The 25,275-nt window shown below is 41.8% G+C and overlaps 1 protein-coding gene across 2 annotated transcripts in view; it reads left to right on the top strand.

Moving 5' to 3' along the window:
* Positions 1-11,236: 11,236 nt before the first annotated feature.
* Positions 11,237-25,275, top strand: part of LOC109889329 (rho family-interacting cell polarization regulator 1) — a 124,596-nt gene continuing 110,557 nt past the window's right edge. The window contains exon 1 of one of the 2 annotated variants that reach the window (XM_031822747.1): positions 11,237-11,352. The gene's annotated coding sequence lies outside the window, so the exon portion shown is untranslated. The remainder of the gene's footprint in view (positions 11,353-25,275) is intronic. The other variant, XM_031822750.1, reaches the window with a different exon arrangement.

Below are 25,275 nucleotides of genomic sequence, written 5' to 3'. Positions count from 1 at the left end.
GCTTTTCCCAAGCTTCTCACACCTACTCCCATTGTCTGCTGCACTGCTGCATGGACTCCACCTGGCGATCTGTTCACCATCAGCCCTGTCTGCTTTCGCTCGCCTCCATCACACAGGCACTGTTAGGGCGAGTGACTCTGATCTTACAATGACTAGTCCCAAGTTGTTATAATTTAAAAAAAATCTTGTACATTTTGCCTCATGACTCCTGCATGCTTTGTTGACTATGAATTTTCTTCACCCAACTGTGGGACAGACTGTGTTTGTTCCCACACTTGGGGTTCTGACTCTCTATTGGTTACACAGACTTTTGGACTCCCTTCCCATTCTAACCACCTTTCGCCGGCTTTGTATTCATGTTACCTAATTAAATTGTTGTACAATATGATCTTGTTGCCATCTGATGCGCATTCAGATGCCATAAATCAGCACTGCAGAGCTCTCCCTGTCCTTTGTCATTCCTTGATTGTATTACTGACGATGATATCTGGAAATGTGCATGTACACACGGGCCCATCTACTGTTGCTAGCACCAATTCTGACTTGTGCTCTGTTATCTGCATTACTGATTTATGCTCTTGTAAAAGCCTGGGTTTTCTGAATGTTAACACTATAAGCGTTTTACCTAAAATGGATCAATTGAAAGTGTTGGTTCACAGCTCCTGTTGTGTTGGTCATTACTGGTCATGTGACTTCTGGTTCCTCCTTTAAAAGTTGTGTCATACTGCGGCACACCTTCCGTGCTGCTGCAGTATTCTGTGGCACGTCATTTAATTCTCTGACCATTTTTCTGTTACTGCAAGTTATTGCTAGTTTGACCACCAAAGGGCATCTGGAAGCATTTGATAATATTGAGAAGCATTTGATAGTATTCAGCATTGGCATTACCAGATAATGTAAAACCTTTTTGTAATAACATAGTATATGGGATTGATTTTAAGAAATTTGGCTTAATTCATTTGATTAATATTAATGTGTTTCTATTCAGAGAAAAACAAAAAACAAATCCCTCAGGGTTTCTATGGCGCTGTGCAACGTGATTTTGGGAGTAGGCTCTAGGATCTGAGGATTCTAACTTGTTTGCCTTCATTAGACAACTTTGTTCCAATATTTCTGTAAATCAGTGATATTTATTCCCATAGTAATTTGTTATGGGTCCATAACTAAATCAACATCTGCATTTTGAAAGAGTATTTTTTATCATTATTTTATTAACAAAATGTGTTTGTTTGTTTATTAGGCTACTGTGCAGTCTACAATACATACTATAGTAAACATGAGAAAGTGCCTAATCCCTTACATAAGGGAGAGCAGGCCATGTCTGTACTACAGAATGCGGGGAAAGTGGGAGACCGGGGTTCAAATCCCCGTTGGGGAGGAAGGAGTAGGCAGTCCTTGTAAATAAGAATTTGTTCTTAAAATGTAACTATATTTTGGAGATCTCGTTTTCATTTATCCTAGAGTGAACGAGAAAAGGCAAAAAAACAGACATCACTTGCTTCAACACATATCTCAAAAATATCATGGCATATTTGAACAAGTAATTTGTTGTGGATCCATAACTAAATAAACTTCAGCATTTTGAAATATTATTTGTATCATTATTTTTTAAACAAAACATAGCATACAGTACATACTGTAGTAAACATGGGAAAGTCCTTACATAAGGGAGAACAGGCCATGTCCAGACTTTCTCTGTGAACTCAAGTACTCATTAACTCAGTCTTTAATTATTTTTCGGGTTGCATCAGTCATGGACGTTAACTTCTGAGACACAGTATTAATGAAAAACACCCGGAGGTTCACTGGTAAGCCACATTTGCCTCGGGATCCATCCCAGTTTGTATTCTGTGCCCACTTTTGGTATCTCTCTTCGGTTACACATCTCCACCTGACTCTCCACTAATGAGGAGTGACTCTCCACCAATACCACCTGGCTCTGGACCAATGCATCAGCTTTCGCCCGTATCTCTGCCCTCAGATAATGTTTCTCTTTCTGATGGTCTACCTTTAATGACTCGATCTCGGTCTTCAAAGTTTTAATCTCACCCATGAGCACCTTCATCAGATGAGCAGAATGGTATCGCCCTGAGCCCCCATCAATTACAGTGGCCTATGATAGAAACAGTAGATCAAATAAGAATTCAAAGTGATTCCAACACACAAATGCTGCCTACACATTTTAAGAATCTAGCTTAACTAACCTCTTTCTTGGCAAACATGCGGGGTTTTTTCAGTGCGACCCAATGTCCAGCCCTTTGTCCACTGATCTCCACGGATCGTTGTACGCATGTTTGAAGCTCTGCAAAAACACATTCACGTTTTTAATACATAATTATCGATGTTATTATACAGTACGCCTACACATTGATAGGCTATATACCTTCTCTTTTTCTAAATAAAATGCTCTGAAACCAAAATACCTTTAGTTTTGGTGATCCTCTCAGCTCCGGCTCATTTTCAAGTCCTCTGGTGGTTACAGTCCTAACCCTGGAACGGGTAGCACCATAGAAAGAAGCTGGTGGTTACAGTCCTAACCCTGGAACGGGTAGCACCATAGAAAGAAGCTGGTGGTTACAGTCCTAACCCTGGAACTGGTAGCACCATAGAAAGAAGATGGTGGTTACAGTCCTAACCCTGGAATGGGTAGCACCATAGAAAGAAGCTGGTGGTTACAGTCCTAACCCTAGAACGGGTAGCACCATAGAAAGAAGCTGGTGGTTACAGTCCTAACCCTGGAACGGGTAACACCATAGAAAGAAGCTGGTGGTTACAGTCCTAACCCTGGAATGGGTAGGACCATAGAAAGAAGCTGGTGGTTACAGTCCTAACCCTGGAACGGGTAGCACCATAGAAAGAAGCTGGCTTGATGAAAACAATGTCCATTCTGTCTGTTCTCTTTGGTCTCTATGTGATTTTAAAAAAATTGTTAATAACTTGTTTTGGAATAGTAACTGTGTTTAGGGTGTAGTTTTGGGCGGGTGAGGAAAGGCATGACTTTCAGGATACAATAGGCTATAAGTATACAGCATATTGCAGATTGTCCTCACTTTGATTATACTGTAGCACCATGACCAGGATCTCTTCATTTAAGTGAGCAGATTAGACCTTCAGGAGGAACGGAGAATATACTGGAGACATTTAAAAAATACTGGTAGACTTGGAGATTTTGGTCACGGACAGTGCTTTTCGCAAACACTATCATCAAATGCCTGTTTAGCGCCGAACTCGAAAGCCCAGGAAAATGAACAGGTACAGTAGGCTACGATACTATAATGTAGACATAATAATGCTAAAAATAATTCTTAATTAAATCGTCTACTGGTCTTTACTGCATACTGCACATTTTCACATAAAAAAAAAAATATCAGAACATTAACCATGTGTGTTCGCTTGTTTTGTACTGTTCTGTAGTTTCAACCCAATGATTCGTCTGACAAACAAAGAACTTCGCGTCCTGCAGGCCCAGGCATGGATCAAAGCTGAATAAATACTGTACTGCTGTTTTGAGTTAGAAATGTAACACTTTAGAGTACTTAAGCATCGAATACTTTGCAAGTTGGGGGATTTTTCCCAACAGTAGCCGGGTTATAAAAAGTCTATTGTCCTGCTAATAGGAAACATTTGCATGATGGGCTACACCTGCTACAGTTGTGAAAAACAAGCGTTTGAAAACCTGTTTTCAAAATGCCTCCAGTTGATAATCACTACTGTAAATAAAAACACAGCATCTTGTTTACATCTTGTTTACATTCTGTATTGTGTCACACATCATTTCTATCTACCTTTCCAATTACTTTTAGAGTTTGGGATTTACAAATGTGCCTTTTAATTATTAGTTCCATTGTTTAGATCGAACGTGCAGACTTTTTTTCTTTAAATGATTGTTTTCCAATTGGCTCATTCATCCCCCTCCACTCCCCTGTAACTATTCCCCAGGTCGTTGCTGCAAATGAGAATGTGTTCTCAGTCAACTGACCTGGTAAAATAACGGATACATTTAAAAATAATAATAATAAATAATTGTAGGATGCTACATTTTTTACCAGTTGCAATTGTAAGGTGGCCTAATAATGCCTCATAGCCTGCCAGTTCAGTTCATTTATATAGGTCTAGGCTCAGAAGAAATGGACTCCAATTCAGCCCACTTGTTGTTTGTAAAATCAAATTAAAATGAAGATTATGTCACACCTAGCTCGGCTATTAGACAAGTCTTTAGTAAAAGTTGAATAGTCTATTGTTCAGCTAATAGCCCATCTTGCTACGCTTGTGAAAAACTAGTAATAATACTTTTTACCCTTTCCACATGTTAATGATTCCAATAGATGAAGTGTTTTATCCACAATCGGCCCCAACCCCAATTAATACATTTGGGCACAGTTGATAGCGTGCTGGACTTCGGGCTAGAATGTTGAGTGTTCGAAACCTGCTCCCTGCTTGTTTCATTACATTCTTATGCCGGTCTCAGAGCAAATAGCCTGGATTGTTACTCCCATCTCATTCCTCGCTCTCTTCCACGTGTCATTGCAGGATGTACTGTTTTTATTCTGTATCTATGAATTACAAAATAATGTTTCTAGTCTATTGCATAGCTACAATGTGTAATAATTTATGTCCCAGGAGCAGGGGTGGTAAACACTGTTGAAGTGTATAATTGTAATACATACTGTACATGCAGACACAGCATCATTCACAGAATGGAGTTTGATACACCTGGTTTTGGATATGACAAGAAAAACTTGCAAAATATCGATTTTCGTAAATTACATTTATGACAAAAAAATATGCACAATCGTTTGTTTCTACATTAACTAACATATTCCACTCAATTGTACATTTTTTCTTGACTTGTTATGACGTTATAACTACTTACATTTGACCCCCCGTAATGTTTTGTCAGCAATCTTTGCTGAAGAAACTCACCAGAGTGGGGGTGGCGCCGTGTCAAATTCGTCGTTGGAACCACTCGATATGATTGGTCATATAAAAACCTTGGGACCCAAATGCGTAGTGAGTGTTCTAACTCCCCCTTGTGGTGGTCTGGAGCAATGAAGCCGTGACGCTGGGTACCTCTACCCCGCGTTTTAAGTTCGCAACTTTTGTAGGAGGAACCACTGTAGAGGTTGACAAACAATAAAAACACCAGGGTTTCTGTTTTATGTAGCAATATTTGAGTTGAATATAATTTTTTATACGTAGATTCTCATAAAGTACTACAAAATGTTACTAATTCTCAATTATACTGTATGTTGTGAATTTGTGTTAGAAAGATTCATTAGTACTCTACTTTGTATTTCCATTTAATTCTCTCTGGAAATTGCCAGAGTGAATCAGGGTACTGGAATTTAGCCTGCCCTGAACCAACACCTATGTTCCTGCTTCAAGACACTGAAGGAGCTGGCACAGAGGTATCCACAACTGCTACACTGGCTTTTTAAAAACACAAAAAAACAATTAAAAAAAATGTCCCTCTCTTGCTGTTGCCATGAGCATTTTGTAAAAAAAAACAAAAAACAAAGGTCCTATGGTGAGGCTTATATTTTGCCCAATACTGACCTGCCATGAAAATACACAGAAGAGATGACTTTGTGCAGAAAATGTCATTCTTATAGGGTGACAAGAGCTGAGTGACTTTCCATATTTCCTCTTCCTAATCCTCAAAATGTCGATATTTTTGTATTGACATGTTGCAGACCCAGTCAGTATTTCCGAAGCCTCCAGGGTGGTTGGTCATAAATGGATTGACGGCAGCATGAATCTGATATTTAACAATTACCGTTGTCGTGAACAACAGGAACAATCCCTCAGGCACACTAGCAGTGATGGGCAAGAAGGAGATGGTGGATTTGTTTTTCACCAATGCAGTGGCACCCATGGTCATCGCTAGAGTACATGCAGACACTATTACATGAACTTCTGAAGACTTTTATCTTACTGTTTCATTGTTTACCTACACCCTGCTCAGAAATGTTGTTATAGTGTACTTCAGTGGAGGCTCCTCAGAGGAGGAAGGGGAGGACCATCCTCCTCAGTGAATTTTATAACAATAAAAATAGTGAAACATTACAGTTATCCTTTTTAGATAAAACTATACTAAACATATTAATGTCACCAAATCATTTATTAAAACACACTGTTTTCAAATTGGCTACAGTAGTCTTAGCAGCACTCTGTAGGGTAGCACCATGGTATATCTAGATTCTGTCCTCCTACGGGTACATTGACTTCAAAACAAAACCTAGGTTGGTTTTGGTTCTCACCCCCTTCCATAGACTTACACAGTAATTATGACAACTTCCGGAGGACGCCCTCCAACCTATCAGAGCTCTTGCAGTGTGAACTGACATGTTGTCCACCCAATCAAAGGATCAGAGAATGAATCTAGCACTGAAAGCATAAGCTACAACTAGATAACACTGCAGTGCATACAATTTGGTGAGTAGATGACTCAAAGAGAGAGAACGACAGTAGTGGAACCGTTTTTAAGAAATTAACTTCTGAAATGGTTTCTGACAGATTGTGCAGAAATAATTTGATTGTACAAACCAACAGTTTCAGCAGCTGTCCAGGTGGCTGGTCTCAGACCATCCCGCAGGTGAATGCCGGATGTGGAGGTGGCGTAGTTACATGTGGTCTGCGGTTGTGAGGCCCGGTTGGATGTACTACCAAATTCTCTAAAATGACGTTGGAGGTGGCTTATGGTAGAAACATTTTCATTAAATTATCTGGCAACAGCTGTTATGGACATTCCTGCAGTCAGCATGCCAATTGCATGCACCCTCAAAACTTGAGACATCTGTGGCATTGTGTTGTGTGACGAAAAACATTTTAGAGCTACCTTTTAATGTCCCTAGCACAAGGTTTACCTGTGTAATGATCATGCTGTTTAATCAGCTTCTTGATATGCCACACCTGTCAGGTGAATGGATTATCTTGGCAAAGGAGAAATGCTCACTAACAGGGATGTAAACAAATTTGTGCACAACATTAGAAAAATAAGCTTTTTGTGAGTATGGAACATTTCTGAGATCTTTCATTTCAGGTTATAGGACCAACACTCTACATGTTGCATTTATATTTTTGTTCAGTATACTTCCATGCTGAATAATAATAATAATAAGATGTGGATTAAATGTTTGTCCTATTGTCCACTAGGCGGTGCTAAACATGCTGAACACTGTCTTGTGGAGTACTTCAAGCCGTGGTATTCTGGTCATGGCCATCCACCCTGGCTGGGTGAAAACTGGCATGGGAGGCCCACTTATGAGTAATGGAGGCAGGGAGAAAATGACCTGGTTTCATGGATTATATCGAGTGCTATTAGCATGTTTATGTAAAATAAAACTATTGCTTAAAAGCCCACAATGGCGTTCTGCACAATGCACTCTACATTACTCTGAAGTAGCAAAACTCATATGATAATAACATATGTGTTTATAAGTGTAGAATAAGGTAGGACTAGAGTCATATGAGATTGGCATAGATCTGGTAACTGTCTGTCTGTCTGTAGTGTGTTTCTGTTCGACAGGTGCTGATGAGGACTGAGGACAGTGCCAAAGTCATGCTGAATGTGATGTCAACCCTCACAGAGAAGCACAATGGCAGCCTTCTGGACTGGGAAGGGAATGGTATCCCATGGTGATGATGTTCCAGGCCAACGGTTCAGTCTCTGGGACCAATAGACTTCTGAGATCAGGGTTCTATGAAAGACTCTCTTAGTACAACAGTACTGAATACTGTTTTGTCTTCTTAAAAGGGAAATCTGGGATTCGAAAAACAACAAAGAGGCACCCCGCTACTTGTTTTGGTTAGCAGCTGAAGGATGGGGCTGGAGAAATGGAACCACTCTCAAATTCAGGCTCAAATCTCAAATCTCTTGACAAGGTCGCAAGTTGTTGTACTCTCTACCGCACCTACTGTCTCTAACTCCTGAATGCTCAACTATGAAAAGCCAACTGACATTTACTCCTGAAGTGCTGACCTGTTCCAACCTCTACAACCACTGTGATTATTATTATTATTTGACCCTGCTGGTCATCGATGAACGTTTGAACATCTTGGCCATATACTGTTATAATCTCAACCTGGCACATCCAGAAGAGGACTGGCCACCCCTCAGAGCCTGGTTCCTCTCTAGGTTTCTTCCAAGGTTCCTGCCTTTCTAGGGAGTTTTTACTAGCCCCCGTGCTTCTACATCTGCATTGCTTGTTGTTTGGGCTTTTAGGCTGGGTTTCTGGATAGCACTTTGTGACTTCGGCTGATGTAAAAAGGGCTTTATAAATACATTTGATTGGTTGACTTAGGTCGCTATAGTATTTTTACAAGGGGATAAATCATTTTTATTCGCTCACCTGCCTCACTTTTCCAAAAATGAAATCCGTTAAACTTTAAATAGAATGTGGATGGCCTAATGGAAACAATCTGCATAATATTTCCACTGTAGGATGTCATCAAATGTTTCATTCTGATTCAATTGCTGGGAATTTCTTAACTTAATAAACTGGCAGCAACTCTCATGGATAATTTATCATCCTCTAATAACAGCTTATCATTATTATGGACACAAAACAAAATGTATCAACAGCATATATTGTATTATCTGTTCATACAAGAACTTATTCCTTTACTTTGTCCGACTTCCCCAAAAGACAGCTCTAGTTATGACTATATACAGTGTTACAGTGTCAATTATTAGGAAATGGAAGACATACAAGACCACTGATAATCTCCCTCGATCTGGGGCTCCTCACAAGATCTCACCCCGTGGGGTCAAAATCATCACAAAAACCCAAAATCCCAGAACCACACGGGGGGACCTAGTGAATGACCTGCAGAGAGCTGGGACCAAAGTAACAAAACCTACCATCAGTAACACACTACGCCGCCAGGGACTCAAATCCTGCAGTGCCAGACGTGTCCCCCTGCTTAAGCCAGTACATGTTCAGGCCCGTCTGAAGTTTGCTAGAGAGCATTTGAATGATCCAGAAGAAGATTGGGAGAATGTCATATGGTCAGATGAAACAGATGAAACCAAAATAGAACTTTTTGGTAAAAACTCAACTCGTCGTGTTTGGAGGACAGTTGCATCCAAAGAACACCATACCTACTGTGAAGCATGGGGATGTTTTTCTGCAAAGGGACCAGGACGACTGATCCGTGTAAAGGAAAGAATGAATGGGGCCATGTATCGTGAGATTTTGAGTGAAAACCTCCTTCCATCAGCAAGGGCATTGAAGATGAAACGTGGCTGGGTCTTTCAGCATGACAATGATCCCAAACACACCGCCCGGACAACGAAGGAGTGGCTTCGTAAGAAGCATTTCAAGGTCCTGGACTGGCCTAGCCAGTCTCCAGATCTCAACCCCATAGAAAATCTTTGGAGGGAGTTGAAAGTCTGTGTTGCCCAGCAACAGCCCCAAAACATCACTACTCTAGAGGAGATCTGCATGGAGGAATGGGCCAAAATACCAGCAACAGTGTGTGATAACCTTGTGAAGACTTACAGAAAACCTTTGACCTCTGTCATTGCCAACAAAGGGTATATAACAAAGTATTGAGATAAACTTTTGTTATTGACCAAATACTTATTTTCCACCATAATTTGCAAATAAATTCATAAAAAATCCTACAATGTGATTTTCTGGATTTTTCCCTCATTTTGTCTGTCATAGTTGAAGTGTACCTATGATGAAAATTACAGGCCTCTCTCATCTTTTTAAGTGGGATAACTTGCACAATTGGTGGCTGACTAAATACTTTTTTGGCCCACTGTAAGAAAGGTTAAACCAATGGGCAAAATGAGCCATCCTAAAGTTGTGTTTTCATGCAGCTGTCCCTGTGATGGGCCTCATGCTATCACAGCAGATTAGTGGCAGAACTAAATGGAAATCAGAGTAAAATACGGAAGGAGGGGTGAAAGACAGATGATGGGAACATAAAGAGGGCAATGCAGATGGATTCCTATTATAGCTTGTGTAAATTAATCTGGTGTAGATATGTATAGATTGCATTTAGATTACCGTTACAGTGCTGTCTGTGTTGTTAATTGGATTCTTTCGACATTTCTTAATTTCTTTCTTTTTACTTTTTGGATGATGTGTCTATTGTTTTGTTTTACTGCATTGTTGGAGCTAGAAATACAAGCATTTCTCTGCACTTGAGATAACGTCTGCAAATCTGTGTACGTGACCACTTTAAACTTTTTGGATTATGTGTGTATTGTTTTGTATTACTAGGTATTACTGCATTGTTGGAGGTAAAAACACAAGCATTTCACTGCACCTGTGATAACACCTACAAATCTGTGTACGTGACCAAAAAACTTTGATTTGGATCACAGGTTTCCGATTTACACCCCTCTATCTCCCCACTCTTACTGAAGGCCAACCTGATCTCCAGGGGCCAGGCGGATGTGCGTGCTGGGGGTCATGACAGGGAGAAAGCGCTAGTGTTAGAGCAAACAGGAAGTGTGGACTGGTAAAACTGCTGACTGAAGCTTAAAGGCAGATCAAATCCAAGGGGAAGGGGCTGATGGCTTATAAGCACTAACATTTTAAGGGCTTTGCAATATTGCACTCAATAGCAAACATTAAGAAACATTAAGAAACATTAAGAAACCACAACATTAAATCAGTTTCTTCATCATAACCTAGTAATTACAGTGTCTGTAGGGTGAGATCAAGTCATGTGTAAGATGACCCTTCCATGGTGACACAGAATATTTTAGAAATGCTGAATGTTACACCAAAGGGACATGTGTTGCCAGTATGGAAATGTTGTTCCTTGTGTTGGTGGTACAAGTTTAGGCACAGCGCTTTTTGGTGTGTGTACCAATTGTAGTGCAGTCACTCACTGTCCATACAGAAAGGTGAGACAGTCTTCTTGTTTGACGATGGATAAAGCTATGGGACATCTACTAGGCAGTTGGAGACAACAGAATCGTGTGTGTAAGTGAAGTGAAGTGCGTTTCAATGTCCAGCTGTTAACCCTTAATCACTTTATCGGATTGCAGATATCATGCATTCACATAGGGTTTAGTATTGTGTCAACAAATGGTATAGGATTAGACGAAGGGTTAACTGTCCATCACATGTTGAAATTAAGAAAGACAAAAAGGGCAGTTGCATTTATCGGGGCAGGTCACTCCTCAACTGTCTGTAAAACAAGCGCGAGAAGGGTAGCCAATAATGCAATTTACGTGGCTCATCAAAAGCGCAAAAGAGGTGGGACATTCGAGGGGAGTTCTGCTGTACCACTTGCATGGGAGTTTGAACTTGAAAGCCTTATTTTGTCTCTACTGTGTTGGTGCTCCTCATTATTGTTCTTCCGCTTACATTTCGGACTAAAGTCAAGGTAAGGCAGTGCTATTTTGGGGGTTTTGATCAGTATCTGTAACCAGGTTTCCCTTCAACCTTTTCATGCGAGTAAAGTACCCCAATGGGCACAGACATCAGTTCAATGTCTAGTTTTGATTTGCATAGTTGAGTTGTCAACTAACGTGAATTCAAGGTGAAATCAACAAAAAATGTCACGAAGCCATGGAATAAAAATAAAAAAGCTGCAATATGTAACTTTTTGGGCGACTCGATCAAATTCACACAGAAATGTTTGTTATAGATCTATCATTCTCATTGAAAGCAAGTCTACGAAGCAGTAGATATGTTCTATGTGTTTTATTTCTATGCTTCCCGTTCTTAAGTAAAATTGTTGCGTCTTTTAATTTCGTTTTTATACGTCAGCTTCAAACATAAATTTAAAAAAATTTGAAACACATTTTTGTTTATGGAAAATAGATTTCACAGAGGTTTAGATGGTACAATGATTCTCTACACCCCCCATACTCAGTGGACTGCTGACCAGATCCGGACCCTGAACAGGGTCAAGATAGACAGCAGGTCCCGATTAAAAAATATATATATATATATATATATATATAATATATATACAAAGACCAGGGAGGTTTGCCATTGCTTCGCAAAGAAAGGCACCTACTGGTAAATTGGTAAAAAAAAAAAAAAGAAGCATACATTGAATATCCCTTTGAGCATGGCGAAGTTATTAATTACATTTTGGATGGTGTACCAGTACATAGAGTCGCTACAGAGATACAGGCATCCTCCCTAACTCAGTTGCCTGAAAGGAAGGAAACCGATCAGCGATTTCACCATGAGGCCAATGGTGACTTCTTTAGATTTATAACACTTATTTTGTGAGAAAACCATCAGTAGAATTGAAAATGCGATGGAAACCCATTTAACTTGAATTTTGTATTTGGTACATGGGAATTTCACTGCAAAATAAGTTAATTTTATGTGCACGACGTCATCACGCACAGACATGTATCTGCAACAAATCAATTTGATGGAAACACATCTGGTGGGAAAATCCGTATATTGTTTTTATGTGGATTTTAGCATATTTGCATTCAAATCTATCGCCAATTGGATGGAAACCTAGCTTGTGATGTGCTCCTAAACTTAAGCACACCACTATGTCTAGTGCCATACAATATCTCTGTGTTGGTTGACAGCTGCTGATACACAGACAGTTGTACTCTCGTCTAGATACAAGGACTGTCACTCTACATTGTTTGTTTGATGTTTGTAAACAATTAAACTATATTTGGGGTTATGATAGGAAAAAAACTAATGGGGAATTTATTTGTATTCTTCCAAAATTAATGGGTAGGCCTAAATATCAACAATCAAAAATACCATTGAACAGATACCCAGATCCCAAATATAAAGGTATTCTTTGCTACTCAGACATCAAACTCCACAACCTAAACACAGTAGCCTACACTTTTCTTATGGCTTTCCATCTTTTGGTATTTGTTTCATTAATCCCTTGTTGATACAGTCCCAAAATGTTTTGCATGTCTGCAATCAAGGTTTCAAGATATAGAAATGTAAAAATACAGAAAGTGTCACAGTATGATGCAAAATATATTTTTTAAGTGGAATTTTCCTTTAACTAACTATGTGGTAACTGAGAAATTGGACTGTTTTTCTGTCCCACAGTCCTGTTGTTTAATCATTAGCTCATTGGTATTGGTTGGTTCTGAGCCAGCCTGGGACATTCCCAGTAGAAGAAGCTGAACTGACAGTGCCCACCTCACCCCTCCCCAGACTTTCGTTGTTGTACACAAGCACTCTCGTTGCCCAGACAACGGATAGCTTTTTGGGGAGGGTTTCTCAATATCAGGAGGGCTTTCATGGAGGAGAAAGGGTGACGGCCTGTCTTCCAGCCTCCCACATGGATAAAATAACATTCAGAAAGTTGTTTTCATCCAGGGAATCTGTGCCGTGTCTAAGGGAATACATGTTGTATCCATGAAAACTGGATCTTACAGTTTTTTTTATTGCTTTGGTGCAATTTTCACAATTATGTGGTCAGTTTTCACAACTCTTAGTACAAAAGTCAAAATGAACTTTAAGCACATTTTCAACTGACTGTGTACATCACACAGTCACTTTTTAACCAAACGTTTCACATTGCAATAAATGTTCATAGAGTACTTGCTTTTCACAATGTAATGCTCACATTACTTTTGATAAGATTGTTTTCTCATTTGTTAATACATTTCACTATTATTTAATCCAACTTCTCTTAGTTGATAATCACTTAACCGTTTGGTAAACCTATACATTTTAAACTGGTTTGTTTACTATAGATATTTTGAGACCTGCACAATGAAAATGTATGTTTGTAAAGTATAAAGATATAAAGCATGATTTATACCACAATGTTCTATTATGATGATGACTATTATGATTTTACTTTAAAAACAAATCAATCTGATATTGACAGGAAGAGACATGTACTGCATGTAACAAACGCATCCCTTATACAGTAAGTATGTATCCAAAATGAAGTTGCTGGGGTCTTTTGGCAGCTAGGTTTTCACACTGCTTCACACATTGTATTGGCCAATTATTCCGTAAATGATTCCATTTACATAGCAGACACTTTAATCCAAAGCAGTCTAAGGCACTGCTGTGGCTGGGGGTCCCATAGGACGGCGCACAACTGGCCTTGCGTCATCTGGGTTAGGGAAGGGTTTGGCCGGTGGGGCTTTACTTGGCTCATCGCAATCTCTAGCGACTCCTTGTGGCGGGCCGGGTGCCTGAGGGCTGATCACGGTCGCCAGTTGAACAGTGTTTCCTCTGACGCGTTAGTGCGGCTGGCTTCCTGGTTAAGCTGGTGGGTGTTAAGGAGCGTGTTTAGGGGGGTCATATTTCGTAGGACGCATGACTCCACCTTCACCTCTCCGGAGCCCGTTTGGGAGTTGCAGCGATGAGACAAGATCGGAAATTGGGAAGAAAAACAGGGCATAAATTTAAAAAAAGATGAGGGAAGATTTTTTTTTTTTATGAACATGGCCTTATTTCTATTACATCATATTAGTTGACTGTCATTCATATTCCATTCACCCAGTTCAATGTAACGTCAATAGGTTTAGGCTACTACATGATACTCTAATTTTCCCTGTACCTATTATGAGGTTGCTACAACCTAGCCTATGAATGAAAGTTTAATTCGTAGGTTCATAGGTCGAGAGAGGTTTGAGTAATCAAGGTGACAGACAGTCACACATTCAATAGCGCTTTGCACACTCTTTTCTGCATCTAGTTGATCTAGGGTGCAATCATTAGTCCAACAGTTGCAAGCGAGAGTGTTTATCTCTGTTTTGTTCCGTTTGCTTCCGTTTAAGAAACATTTTTCAACAGGATCAGTGCAATGAATACACCCCCGATCACACACAAACAATTCACTTTCCTAGCAGCCACATACAAACAGCTCGTTGTACATATAATTCCTTCTCGCATCCATCTACGCACTCTCTTCCACTCACCTTTTCCATTCGTTTTGTGGACTTCAGTGCACAACACATCAGCTGTTTGTGAACAGGCAATTGTTTTTTATCCAAGCCAAACCAAGCTAACACACAGCCTACATCGTTGCCACATCATAGTCAACATAGCTACTAAAACTAACTCGTTAGAAAACCCACTAAAATCATCAATCATGCAGTACAGCAGCAAGCAGTTTAGCAGTTACACCGGTGGGCCCTGGTGGCAGTAAATTAATTAAACCAAAAGCTTACCTTGATTTGGAAGAGTTCCAGTGTTGCATAGCAATAATCAGCTACCTCCCCTTCCACTTCCTCTCTGTTTGAGCCGGGTGTTTGAGTAGGCTAAACTAGGTAGCTGCATTTGATGCTAGCTAAGTAAGTGAAAATGAAAGTGAAATAAATACATATTACGAAATATAGCTAACTCTCTCTCACTTTCTCTCTCTCTCTCTCTCTCTCTCTCTCTCTCTCTTGCTTCTCATTAATTTTGGAAGAAATTCATTTGTTCAAAACTGTTCAACTATTGTCTTTCTCTCTCTTTGAGTCAACTATTCACCACATTTTACGCACTGCAGTGCTAGCTAGCTTTCAGTACTAGATTCATTCTCTGGTCCTTTGATTGAATAGACAACATGTCAGTACATGCTGCAAGAGCTCTGATAGGTTGGAGGGCGTCCTCCGGAAGTTGTCATAATGACTGTGTATGTCTATGGAAGGCGGTGAGAACCGTGAGCCTCCTACATTTTGGATTGAAGTCAATGTGCCAAGAGGAGGACAGAAGCTAGCTGTCCTCTGGTTAGAATATGGTGCTACCCTACAGAGTGCTGCTGGGGCTACTGTAGACCTTCATTGCAAAATATTGTGTTTTAATCAATCATTGGGTGAGGTGAATATATTATAGTTTTATCTAAGAAGTCTAACTTTTTTTATGTTTCATTATTTACATTTTTCAAATTTCACTGAGGATGGTCCTCCCCTGAAGAGCCTTCACTGAGTGAGTCCATACAAAGTGAGGCCATACATTTTCATATGTGACCACAGTGGGAATCAAACCCACAACCCAGGGCCCAGTTTTTCCAAAGTTATCTATCCGTATTAAAAATAGAATTAATAGAACATGAGTCCCCGTTCAAGTCAATGATATGTTCGGTCTATTCATTATATTTCTATGCATATAATCCTATCTGATAAGCAAAATAGATAGATAACTTTTGAAAAACTGGGATTGGCAACAACACCTCCTCCACACTGACTCTTAACACAGGGGATCCCCAGGGGTGTGTCCTCAGCCCTCTGCTGTACTCCCTGTTCACCCACGACTGTTTGGCTTTGTACAACACCAACTCCATCATCAAATTTGCTGATGACACCAGAGTTGTAGGCCTGATAACCAACAACGACGAGTTAGCCTATAGGAAGGAGGTAAGTGGGGTGGCAGGTAGCTTACTGGTTATAGCGTTGGGCCAGTAACCGAAAAACAGGAGATTCAAATAAAAACAGGAGATTAGCCCAAGTTAACTAGCTGGCATAGCCCCCTCAGCCCCCTCATTTAATACTTGTGAGCCCTCAGTTTTAGGATCCTATATAAAAATGTCAAAAAAGTTCAAATGACTGAGTAATAGGTTGGCGCAAAATCTGTATCGGTTTTCTTCCGTTGAAGGAGAGGACCAAAATGCAGCGTGGTTAGAGTTTAATAAAGACCATACACGAGAACACTACAAAATAACACATGTGAAAACCGAAACTGTCCTATCTGGTGCAATGACAGAAGACAACCACCCACAAAGTACCCACAGAATATGGCTGCCTACATATGGTTCCCAATCAGAGACAACGATAGACAGCTGCCTCTAATTGAGAACCAATCTAGGCAACCATAGACATACAAACTACCTAGAAAGGACACAGCCCCATAAACATACAAAAAAACCTAGACCAGCCGAAACACATAAATCCCCTGTCACACCCTGACCTAACCAAAATAATAAAGAAAACAAAGATAACTAAGGCCAGGGCGTGACAGTATCTCTGCTGCACTGTGTCAGCAGCAGTGGTGGAAAAAGTACCCAATTGTCATACTTGAATAAAAGTAAATATACCTTAAAAGTAAAAGTGAAAGTCACCCAGTAAAACACTACTTGAATAAAAGTCTAAAGTATTTGGTTTTAAATATATTTAAGTATCAATAGTAAATGTAATTACTAAAATTACTAAAAAGTAAAAGTATAAATAATTTCGAATTTCTTATACTAGACAGCACCATTTTCTTGTTTTTGTAATTTATGGATAGCCAGGGGCACACTCCAACACTCTGTAACGTTCGAAGAGTGATGGGTGTGGAGTCAGGCTCAGAGAGCAGAGGACTCGGAAAACGCTTTAATGTCCGTACAGGAATAGCGCACAAATGGGTGACTCCGAAAACAGGCGTAAAACACTCTTCCCGAGTACAAACTGGTACATACGCTGGACAGCGACAATCCCAACAAAAAACAGGAACACCTCTTGACATAACAGTAAACAAGCCGGCACAAACACAGGCGGGCTAATAGAACTTAAATAACCCCAACCCAAAAACCCCAACAAGGAACACGTGAAACCAATTAGACAAAACAAGCGAAAAGGGGAAAAAGGGATCGGTGGCAGCTAGTAGACCAGCGACGACCGCCGAGCACCACCCGAACGGGAAGGGGAGCCACCTTCGGTGATATTCGAAAACTCACATTTCTCCGCCTTAACGTACAGGTCATGCTCCAGCAGTCGTCCAAGATCCTAGCGCACCAGAGACCCATGCTCGGCACGTGTGGCGGAGTAGCTCAAGATATTGTCAATATACACCACCACATCCTGTCCGTGCAGGACCCTGAGAATCTCGTCAATGAAGGATTGAAAGACGGCTGGAGCATTCTTTAACCCATACCGCATGACGAGGTACTCATAATGGCCAGATGTGGTATTAAATGCGGTTTTCCACTCATCTCCCTCCCGAATACGCACCAGATTATACGTGCTCCCGAGGCCCAGTTTCGTGAAGAACCGCACTCTGTGAAATGATTCCACCTCCATAGCGATACGAGGTAGTGGGTAACTAAAACCCACCGTAATGGAATTGAGACCTCGATAATCAATGCACGGACGCAAACCTCCCTCCTTTTTCTTCACAAAAAAAGAAACTCGAGGAGACGGGTGACATGGAGGGCCGAATGTACCCCTGTCCCAGGGCTTCCATGACATATGTCTCCATAGCCAACGTCTCCTCCTGGGACAATGGGTACACTTGATTCCTGGGCAGTGCAGCATTTACCTGGAGGTTTATCACGCAAACCCCCTGTCGATGGGGTGGTAATTGGGTCGCCTTCTTTTTACTTAAGGCGATAGCCAAATCGGCATACTCAGCGGAAATGCGCACGTTGGGAACCTGGTCTGGACTCTCCACCGTCGTCGCACCGATGGAAACTCCTACACACCTGCCTGAACACTCATCAGACCACCCCTGGAGAGCTCCCTGTCTCCACGAAATCCTAGGATTGTGACTAGCCAGCCAGGGAACACCCAGCACCACCGGAAACGCAGGTGAATCGATAAGGAACAGACTAATCCGCTCCTTATGATCCCCCCACGTAATCATCTCCAGTGGAACCGTGGCCTCCCTGACCAGCCCTGACCCTAACGGTCGACTACCTAAGGAGTGCACGGGGAAGGGGGGGGGGTCTATCTGTACTAACGGAATCCTCAACCTCTGGGCGACTCTGCAATCTATAAAGTTCCCAGCTGCGCCTGAATTGACTAGCGCCTTATGCTGGAGAGAAGGAGATAACTTGGGGAAACAAATTAATAAAAATATGTGACCAACAGGAAGCTCTGGGTGAGTGTGGTGCTGACTCACCTGGGGTGACCGAGAAGTGTTCTGCCTGCCCTCTCGATTCCCAGATGGACTGCTCCAGCACCAACCAGAAGTGTGCCCTCTCCGGCCACAGCTGGTGCAGGAGGAGTCTCCTCTTCCGGTCTCCCTAGATGCAGCCCCCCTAGCTCCATAGGTATGGGAGTGGGAGGGCCAGGAGGTGGAACAGACAGGACCCTTTCAGAACGTCTGTGAGCAGCCAGCAGATTGTCTAGCTGGATCGACAGGTCTATGAGGGCCCTGTCGTTCCACCCCGCCCCAGCGGCCAAGGTCCGGAACTCCAGCGTGAAGTCCTGCGAGCTCCTCGTCCCCTACCTGAGATGGAATAATATCTCACTCCGGGTAGTGGCCCCTCGCAGAGTCGGGCCCGTTCCAGACAGCATTGGCCCACTCCAGGGCTCTACCCGTCAAGCAAGAGACGAGGACACTCACGCTCTCCTCGTCCGAGGGAGCCGGCCGAACGGTGACCAGGTAAAGCTCGAGTTGGAGCAGGAATCCCTGGCACCCCGCCGCCGCTCCATCGCACTCCCTCGGATGCGCAATACACAGGGCGCTGGTACCGGATACCGCTGGAGGAGGTTGTAGCGTTGCAGGTGGGGTGGTTGGAGGGGAAGTAGGGAGACCACTCCTCTCCCATCGGTCCATCCTCTCCATCATCTGATCCATCGCTGATCCGATGCAATGGAGGATGGACGTGTGATGAAGGACACGCTCCTCCATCATGGGGAGAGAGGTGGTCGCTGCTCCTGCTGACTCCATTGTAATGGTGCGGGCTTCTGTAACGTTTGAAGAGTGATGGGTGTGGAGTCAGGCGCAGAGAGCAGAGGATTCGGGAAAGCGCTTTAATGTCCGTACAGGAATAGCGCACAAACGGGTGACGCAGAACACAGGTGTAAAACACTCTACCCGAGTACAAACTGGTACATACGCTGGACAGCGACAATCCCAACAAAATACAGGAACACCTCTTGACATAACAGCAAACAAGCCGGCACAAACACAGGCGGGCTAATAGAACTTAAATAACCCCAACCCAAAAACCCCAACAAGGAACACGTGAAACCAATTAGACAAAGCCAAGCGAAAAGGGGAAAAAGGGATCGGTGGCAGCTAGTAGACGACTGCCGACGACTGCCGAGAGCCACCCGAACGGGAAGGGGAGCCACCTTCGGTGATATTCGTGACACACTCAGACTTCATTTACAAACGAAGCATATGTGTTTAGTGAATCCGTTAGATCAGAGGCAGTAGGGATGTTCGCTTAATTAGTGTGCGATTGGACCATTTTCCTGTCCTGCTCAGTACTTCTGGGCCTCAGGGAAAATGTATGGAGTAAAAAGTACATTATTTTCTTTAGGAATGAGGTGAAGTAAAAGTTGTCAAAAATATAAATAGTAAAGTTCAGATACCCCAAAACCTCCTTAAGCAGTACTTTATAGTATTTTTACTTAAGTAGTTTACACAATTGACAGAGCGTGCCACGGTGTGTGTAGGGGGGCTATGGAAAAGCCACTGTGGTGGTTGGGTTTCCATAAAAAAGTGGGAAAAAAAGCACTTCTCATCTATGGTAGGCTAAGTGAATAATGTGATACGCCTCCTCCTGTAATATTTGATTTTGATTTATAAGGGTGGGGCCAAGTTTACTGTTGAAGCTGCTTCACTCAACTCTGCCTCACGCCCCACCACTACACAGATTAGTTCGCTTCTTAGCGAGCTGTAAAGAGCGTAGTGTTATTAGCCTTTGCCTATTTAGCTAGCTCGAACCAGCTAATCTGCCACTGCCACGATGGATATCAGAAATTGGCTTTGCCAAGGTACCCAAACAAAGGCAAAGGAGAATGATAGCAACTAGCAGCAGCAGCAGCAGCAGCAGCAGCAGCAGCATCAAACCACAGAGGCTGCCACCAAGCCCAGCAGTAATGATGCTGATGAGCTTCAGATAGCTTTGCCTGCAGAGCCTACCCACCCTTCTATAAGTGCTGCCAGGATAATGGCTCCACAGCCCCCTAGACTGTTCCTGGCTCTTGGAGCCAGCTCTGGTTAGCCTAGAATCCTACCCTAGCTGCAGGTTTTCTGTCCAAATGTTTTACATTTAATAGCACCTGGTTCATAGGAAGAGAGTAGCTGGAATACTCGGTTACTGCAGCGGCATTTTGTTTCCCATGTTGAAAGTTCTGAGTTGGGTCCAATGCTAACGCAGACAAGGACTTCACCCAAGCTGGGTACCGTACTGGAAGAATTTTATTGATCGTACCAAAGGATTCGCTCGGCATGCATCAAGCAAAGAGCATTTGAAATGCACTGCACTGTGGAAAGAAAAAAAAGTTTGAAGTCCTATGGGAACATCAGTGTCAACACTTGTTAATGATGGGTGCTGGCAAGAAATCACATGTTTGTCGGCGATTGTGGACATCACTGGATTCCTTGTTTCAAACCAGTAACCACTGAGGGGACATTGGACACGATAGAGTCAAGAGGGGAGGGAGGCAGTGGATTTTTTCTGTAAATTCTGAAATATACTCTCCGAAAAGACAAGGAACTTTCCAAGGTGCTTAGCACCATACCCCACAAGGCCACATACATGTCACACGATATTCAAAATGAAATCATAGGGCTCATGAGTGGGGTTTCCACAGCTAAATGCGAGAACTTATTTTCTACTTTGACAAACGTGTTCAGTCAGCACAAAAGAAGCATTCTACACCCGAGGAAAGCTCAGCTAATCCAACTGGCATTTGAGGGGTATCTTACAAGAAGATTTCAGGAAGAATGGAGTGATGGATTACTCAGGAAGTTCCACAGAGCATCAAGGAGGCTGCAACTCTTCTGAAGAGATAAGAAAAATCTAGCTGGTTGATTTTTATAACTTATTGGTCAAAAGCACTCAATGGCGTCGGCATTTGAACTTTTATGTTTATTGTGGTATAGTGTAAAATAAGCATAATTCAATATAATTCCAATGCAAGAACCCAAATGTTGCCCCTGGGTATAGTTACATATCGGTATGTTTCATCATAGAAATAGATATTATGGTTTTCTTGGTAGGCTATTGGTATTTGTGGTTGTAAATTGAACTGTACTTATTGGAAAAATGTTTATGGTAGGCTGGCATTGCTTAATTGATTACTTGGGTCGAATTTGATCCACGCCGGGTCTGCTACAAACACCACTCCCAGCTGCCCTCTGGCGGCCATTTTAAATATTCAATATTCATTTAAATCCTCCTGCTGCAGGATTAGGGGTAAAACCTGTATGCAGATATGAACCTGTTATTTGTTGTGATTTCATGATTTTCATCATGTGTTAATTTAGGGGTTTTCCACTTTAAAAAAAAATGCCTCCTGCATTAAGGGCAGTCAGGTCTGGAGAGAACCAAGGGCTATATCTGTTCCTGGTTCTACATTTCTTGAATGGGGCATGCTAATTTAAGATGGTGAGGAAGGCATTTAAAAAAAATAACCAGGCATCCTCTACTGACGGGATGAGATCAATGTCCTTCCAGGATACCCCGGCCAGGTCGATTAGAAAGGCCTGCTCGCTGAAGTGTTTCAGGGAGCGTTTGACAGTGATGAGTGGAGGTTGTTTGACCGCTGACCCATTACTGATGCAGGCAATGAGGCAGTGATCGCTGAGATCTTGGTTGAAAACAGCAGAGGTGTATTTAGAGGGCATGTTGGTTAGGATGATATCTATGAGGGTGCCCGTGTTTACGGCTTTGTGGTGGAACTTTAGTGTAGAGTTGTCAAAAAGTTATACAGCTGCACCATTGAGAACATTTTGCATTGACTCTTCCATTTTATTTACATTTTTGCACACTGTCCCTATGCACATTCACACACTCACTCTATGCACATTCTAAACAGTCACTCACACTGACACACCAACACACACACACACTCGCACAATTAATTTGCTCACTCACACATAACACGCACACATATTCATACCGACTCTACACACACGCACTCACTCACTCATATATGCTGCTGTTATGCCTAGTGACCTTACCTCTATGCTGTACATACAGTGGCAAGAAAAAGTATGTGAACCCTTTGGAATTACCTGGATTTCTGCATAAATTAGTCATAGCATTTGATCTGATCTTCATCTTAGTCACAACAATAGACAAGCACAGTGTGCTTAAACTAATAACACACAAATGATTGTGTTTTTCTTGTCTACATTGAATACATAATTTAAACATTCACAGTGTAGGTTGGAAAAAGTATGTGAACCACTAGGTTAATGTCTTTTCCAAAAGTTAATTGGAGTCAGGACTCAGCTAACCTGGAGTCCAATCAATGAGAGGAGATTGGAGATGTTGGTTAAAGCTGCCTTGCCCTATAAAACACACATACAAAATTTGAGTTTGCTATTTACAAGAGGCATTGCCTGATATGAACCATGCCTCGGACAAAAGCGATCTCAGAAGACCTAAGGTTAATAATTGTTGACTTGCATAAAGCTGGAAAGGGTTACAAAAGTATCTCTAAAAGCCTTGATGTTCATCAGTCCACGGTAAGACAAATTGTCTATAAATGGAGAAAGTTCAGCACTGTTGCTACTCTACGTAGGAGTGGCCGCCCTGCAAAGATGACTGCAAGAGCACAGCGCAGAATGCTCAATGAGGTTAAGAAGACTCCTAGAGTGTCAGCTAAAGACTTACAGAAATCTCTGGAGCATGCTAACATGTCTGTGGACAAGTCTACGATACGTAAAACACTTAACAAGAGTGGTGTTGGGAGTCCTGACCTCAACCTGATTTAAAATGCTGTGTCATGACCTCAAGCAGTTCTCAAAAGACATCCTAAGAATATTGTTGAACTGAAACAGTTCTGTAAAGAGGAATGGTCCCTAATTCCTCCTGACTGTTGTGTAGGTCTGATCGGCAACTACAGAAAACGTTTGGTTGAGATTATTGTTGCCAAAGGAGGGTCAACCAGTTATTAAATCCAACGGTTCACATACTTTTCCCACCCTGCACTGTGAATGTTTACACAGTGTGTTCAATAAAGACATGAAAACGTATAATTGTTTGTCTGTTTAGTTTAAGCAGACTGTGTTTGTCTATTGTGACTTAGAAGAAGATCAGATCCAATTTTATGACCAATTTATGCAGAAATCCAGGTAATTCCAAAGGGTTCACATGACTTTTTCTTGCCACTGTATCTAGCCCTACCACTCCTGTATCCTTGCACATTGTAAATATGGTAATGACACTGACCCTGGACCTGACCCTGTCTATAGCTTACTTACTTTCTCGTGTTCTTCTTATTTCTATTTCTCCTGTGTTTTTGTTCTACTTGACTTTTATTTATTTACATTTTATAGTACTACTGATATTGATTACTGCATTGTTGGGAAAGAGCAAGCAAAAATGGCATTTCACTGTACTAGTGCACGTGAGTAAAGACCTTGAACTTTTGTTGTTTTGCAGGTGAAATAGTCTATTGATTCCTAGATCGAATGATAACTGTGTGTGTTGTGGCCATGCAGCCTTGGACGATGAATAACTTCCTGAATAGGAAGCTAGCTTTTCTTTTTTTGTTTACGTTTACCACCTCCCCCCACTGTAGTGTTTGTCCTGGGCCTCTGGGCCCTCCAAGGCTCCAATGAGTTAAACATACAGGGAAAGGTCATTCATTCAGAATCTGTGCTTTCAAAGCCCATACAAACACTGATATTACCGAATATGTTTTCATGGGTTTTGAATTGAAAACCCTAGACCTTTGCTCATCTGGTACAACACTCCTAAGAGAACCAGTGGACTGGGATCCAGTGCACCAGTTTAACTATTAAGTACTCTGGTCAGAAGAGTAGTTTTTGCTGCCAGTGGCATTGATTATGTAACAAAGTATTCACCCATCCTGTTAAAAACATTGTTTTGAACCTGCCATCTCTGAGTGGCCTCTGTCTCTCAGTCCCAACCTTTCTCTGTTTTCTGACACATAGTTACTCTGCCCTGTTTTTTCCTCACTCACTCACTCACTCACTCACTCACTCACTCACTCACTCACTCACTCACTCACTCACTCACTCACATCGCTCTATTCTCCTCTCTCCCTCTATCTGGGCACAAACACACATACACAAAATAGTCTCAAGGAAAGTTGGCAGAAAAACCTCCATTGTCTGTAAGAGATACAAATATGCCTATCAAAGGGGAAGTGTTTATTAGTACAGATGTACTTGGTCTGTAATGGAGAGAGAGAAAGTTGTGTTAGGGATGCTCCCATCTGAGAGGTTGCCAAATGGCAAGAATGAGGCATAGGGCATTGAATGTGTCTCATACTCACAAATGTCAGAATGTGTGTTTGTGTGTGTGTGTGCGTGCGTGCGTGCACTCACTTGTACGTTAAGCAATTCAAATTCTTTATCTTGGGATCATATTATGCAATACTGAGTTGAGTTGAATGTTGAGTGCTGCATGCGAAGCCATAGAAACCATGTAGACTACAGGAAGACTATGAATCATGCATTCCACTGAGGTTTCTGGGTGGGTTTAAAGTAAAAACCTTTATTG

This window comes from Oncorhynchus kisutch, linkage group LG4 (assembly GCF_002021735.2).
Source record: "Oncorhynchus kisutch isolate 150728-3 linkage group LG4, Okis_V2, whole genome shotgun sequence".
Classification (NCBI taxonomy): domain Eukaryota; kingdom Metazoa; phylum Chordata; class Actinopteri; order Salmoniformes; family Salmonidae; genus Oncorhynchus; species Oncorhynchus kisutch.
The sequence above is the reverse complement of the archived record's forward strand: the minus strand, read 5'-3'. Positions and strand labels throughout refer to the sequence as shown.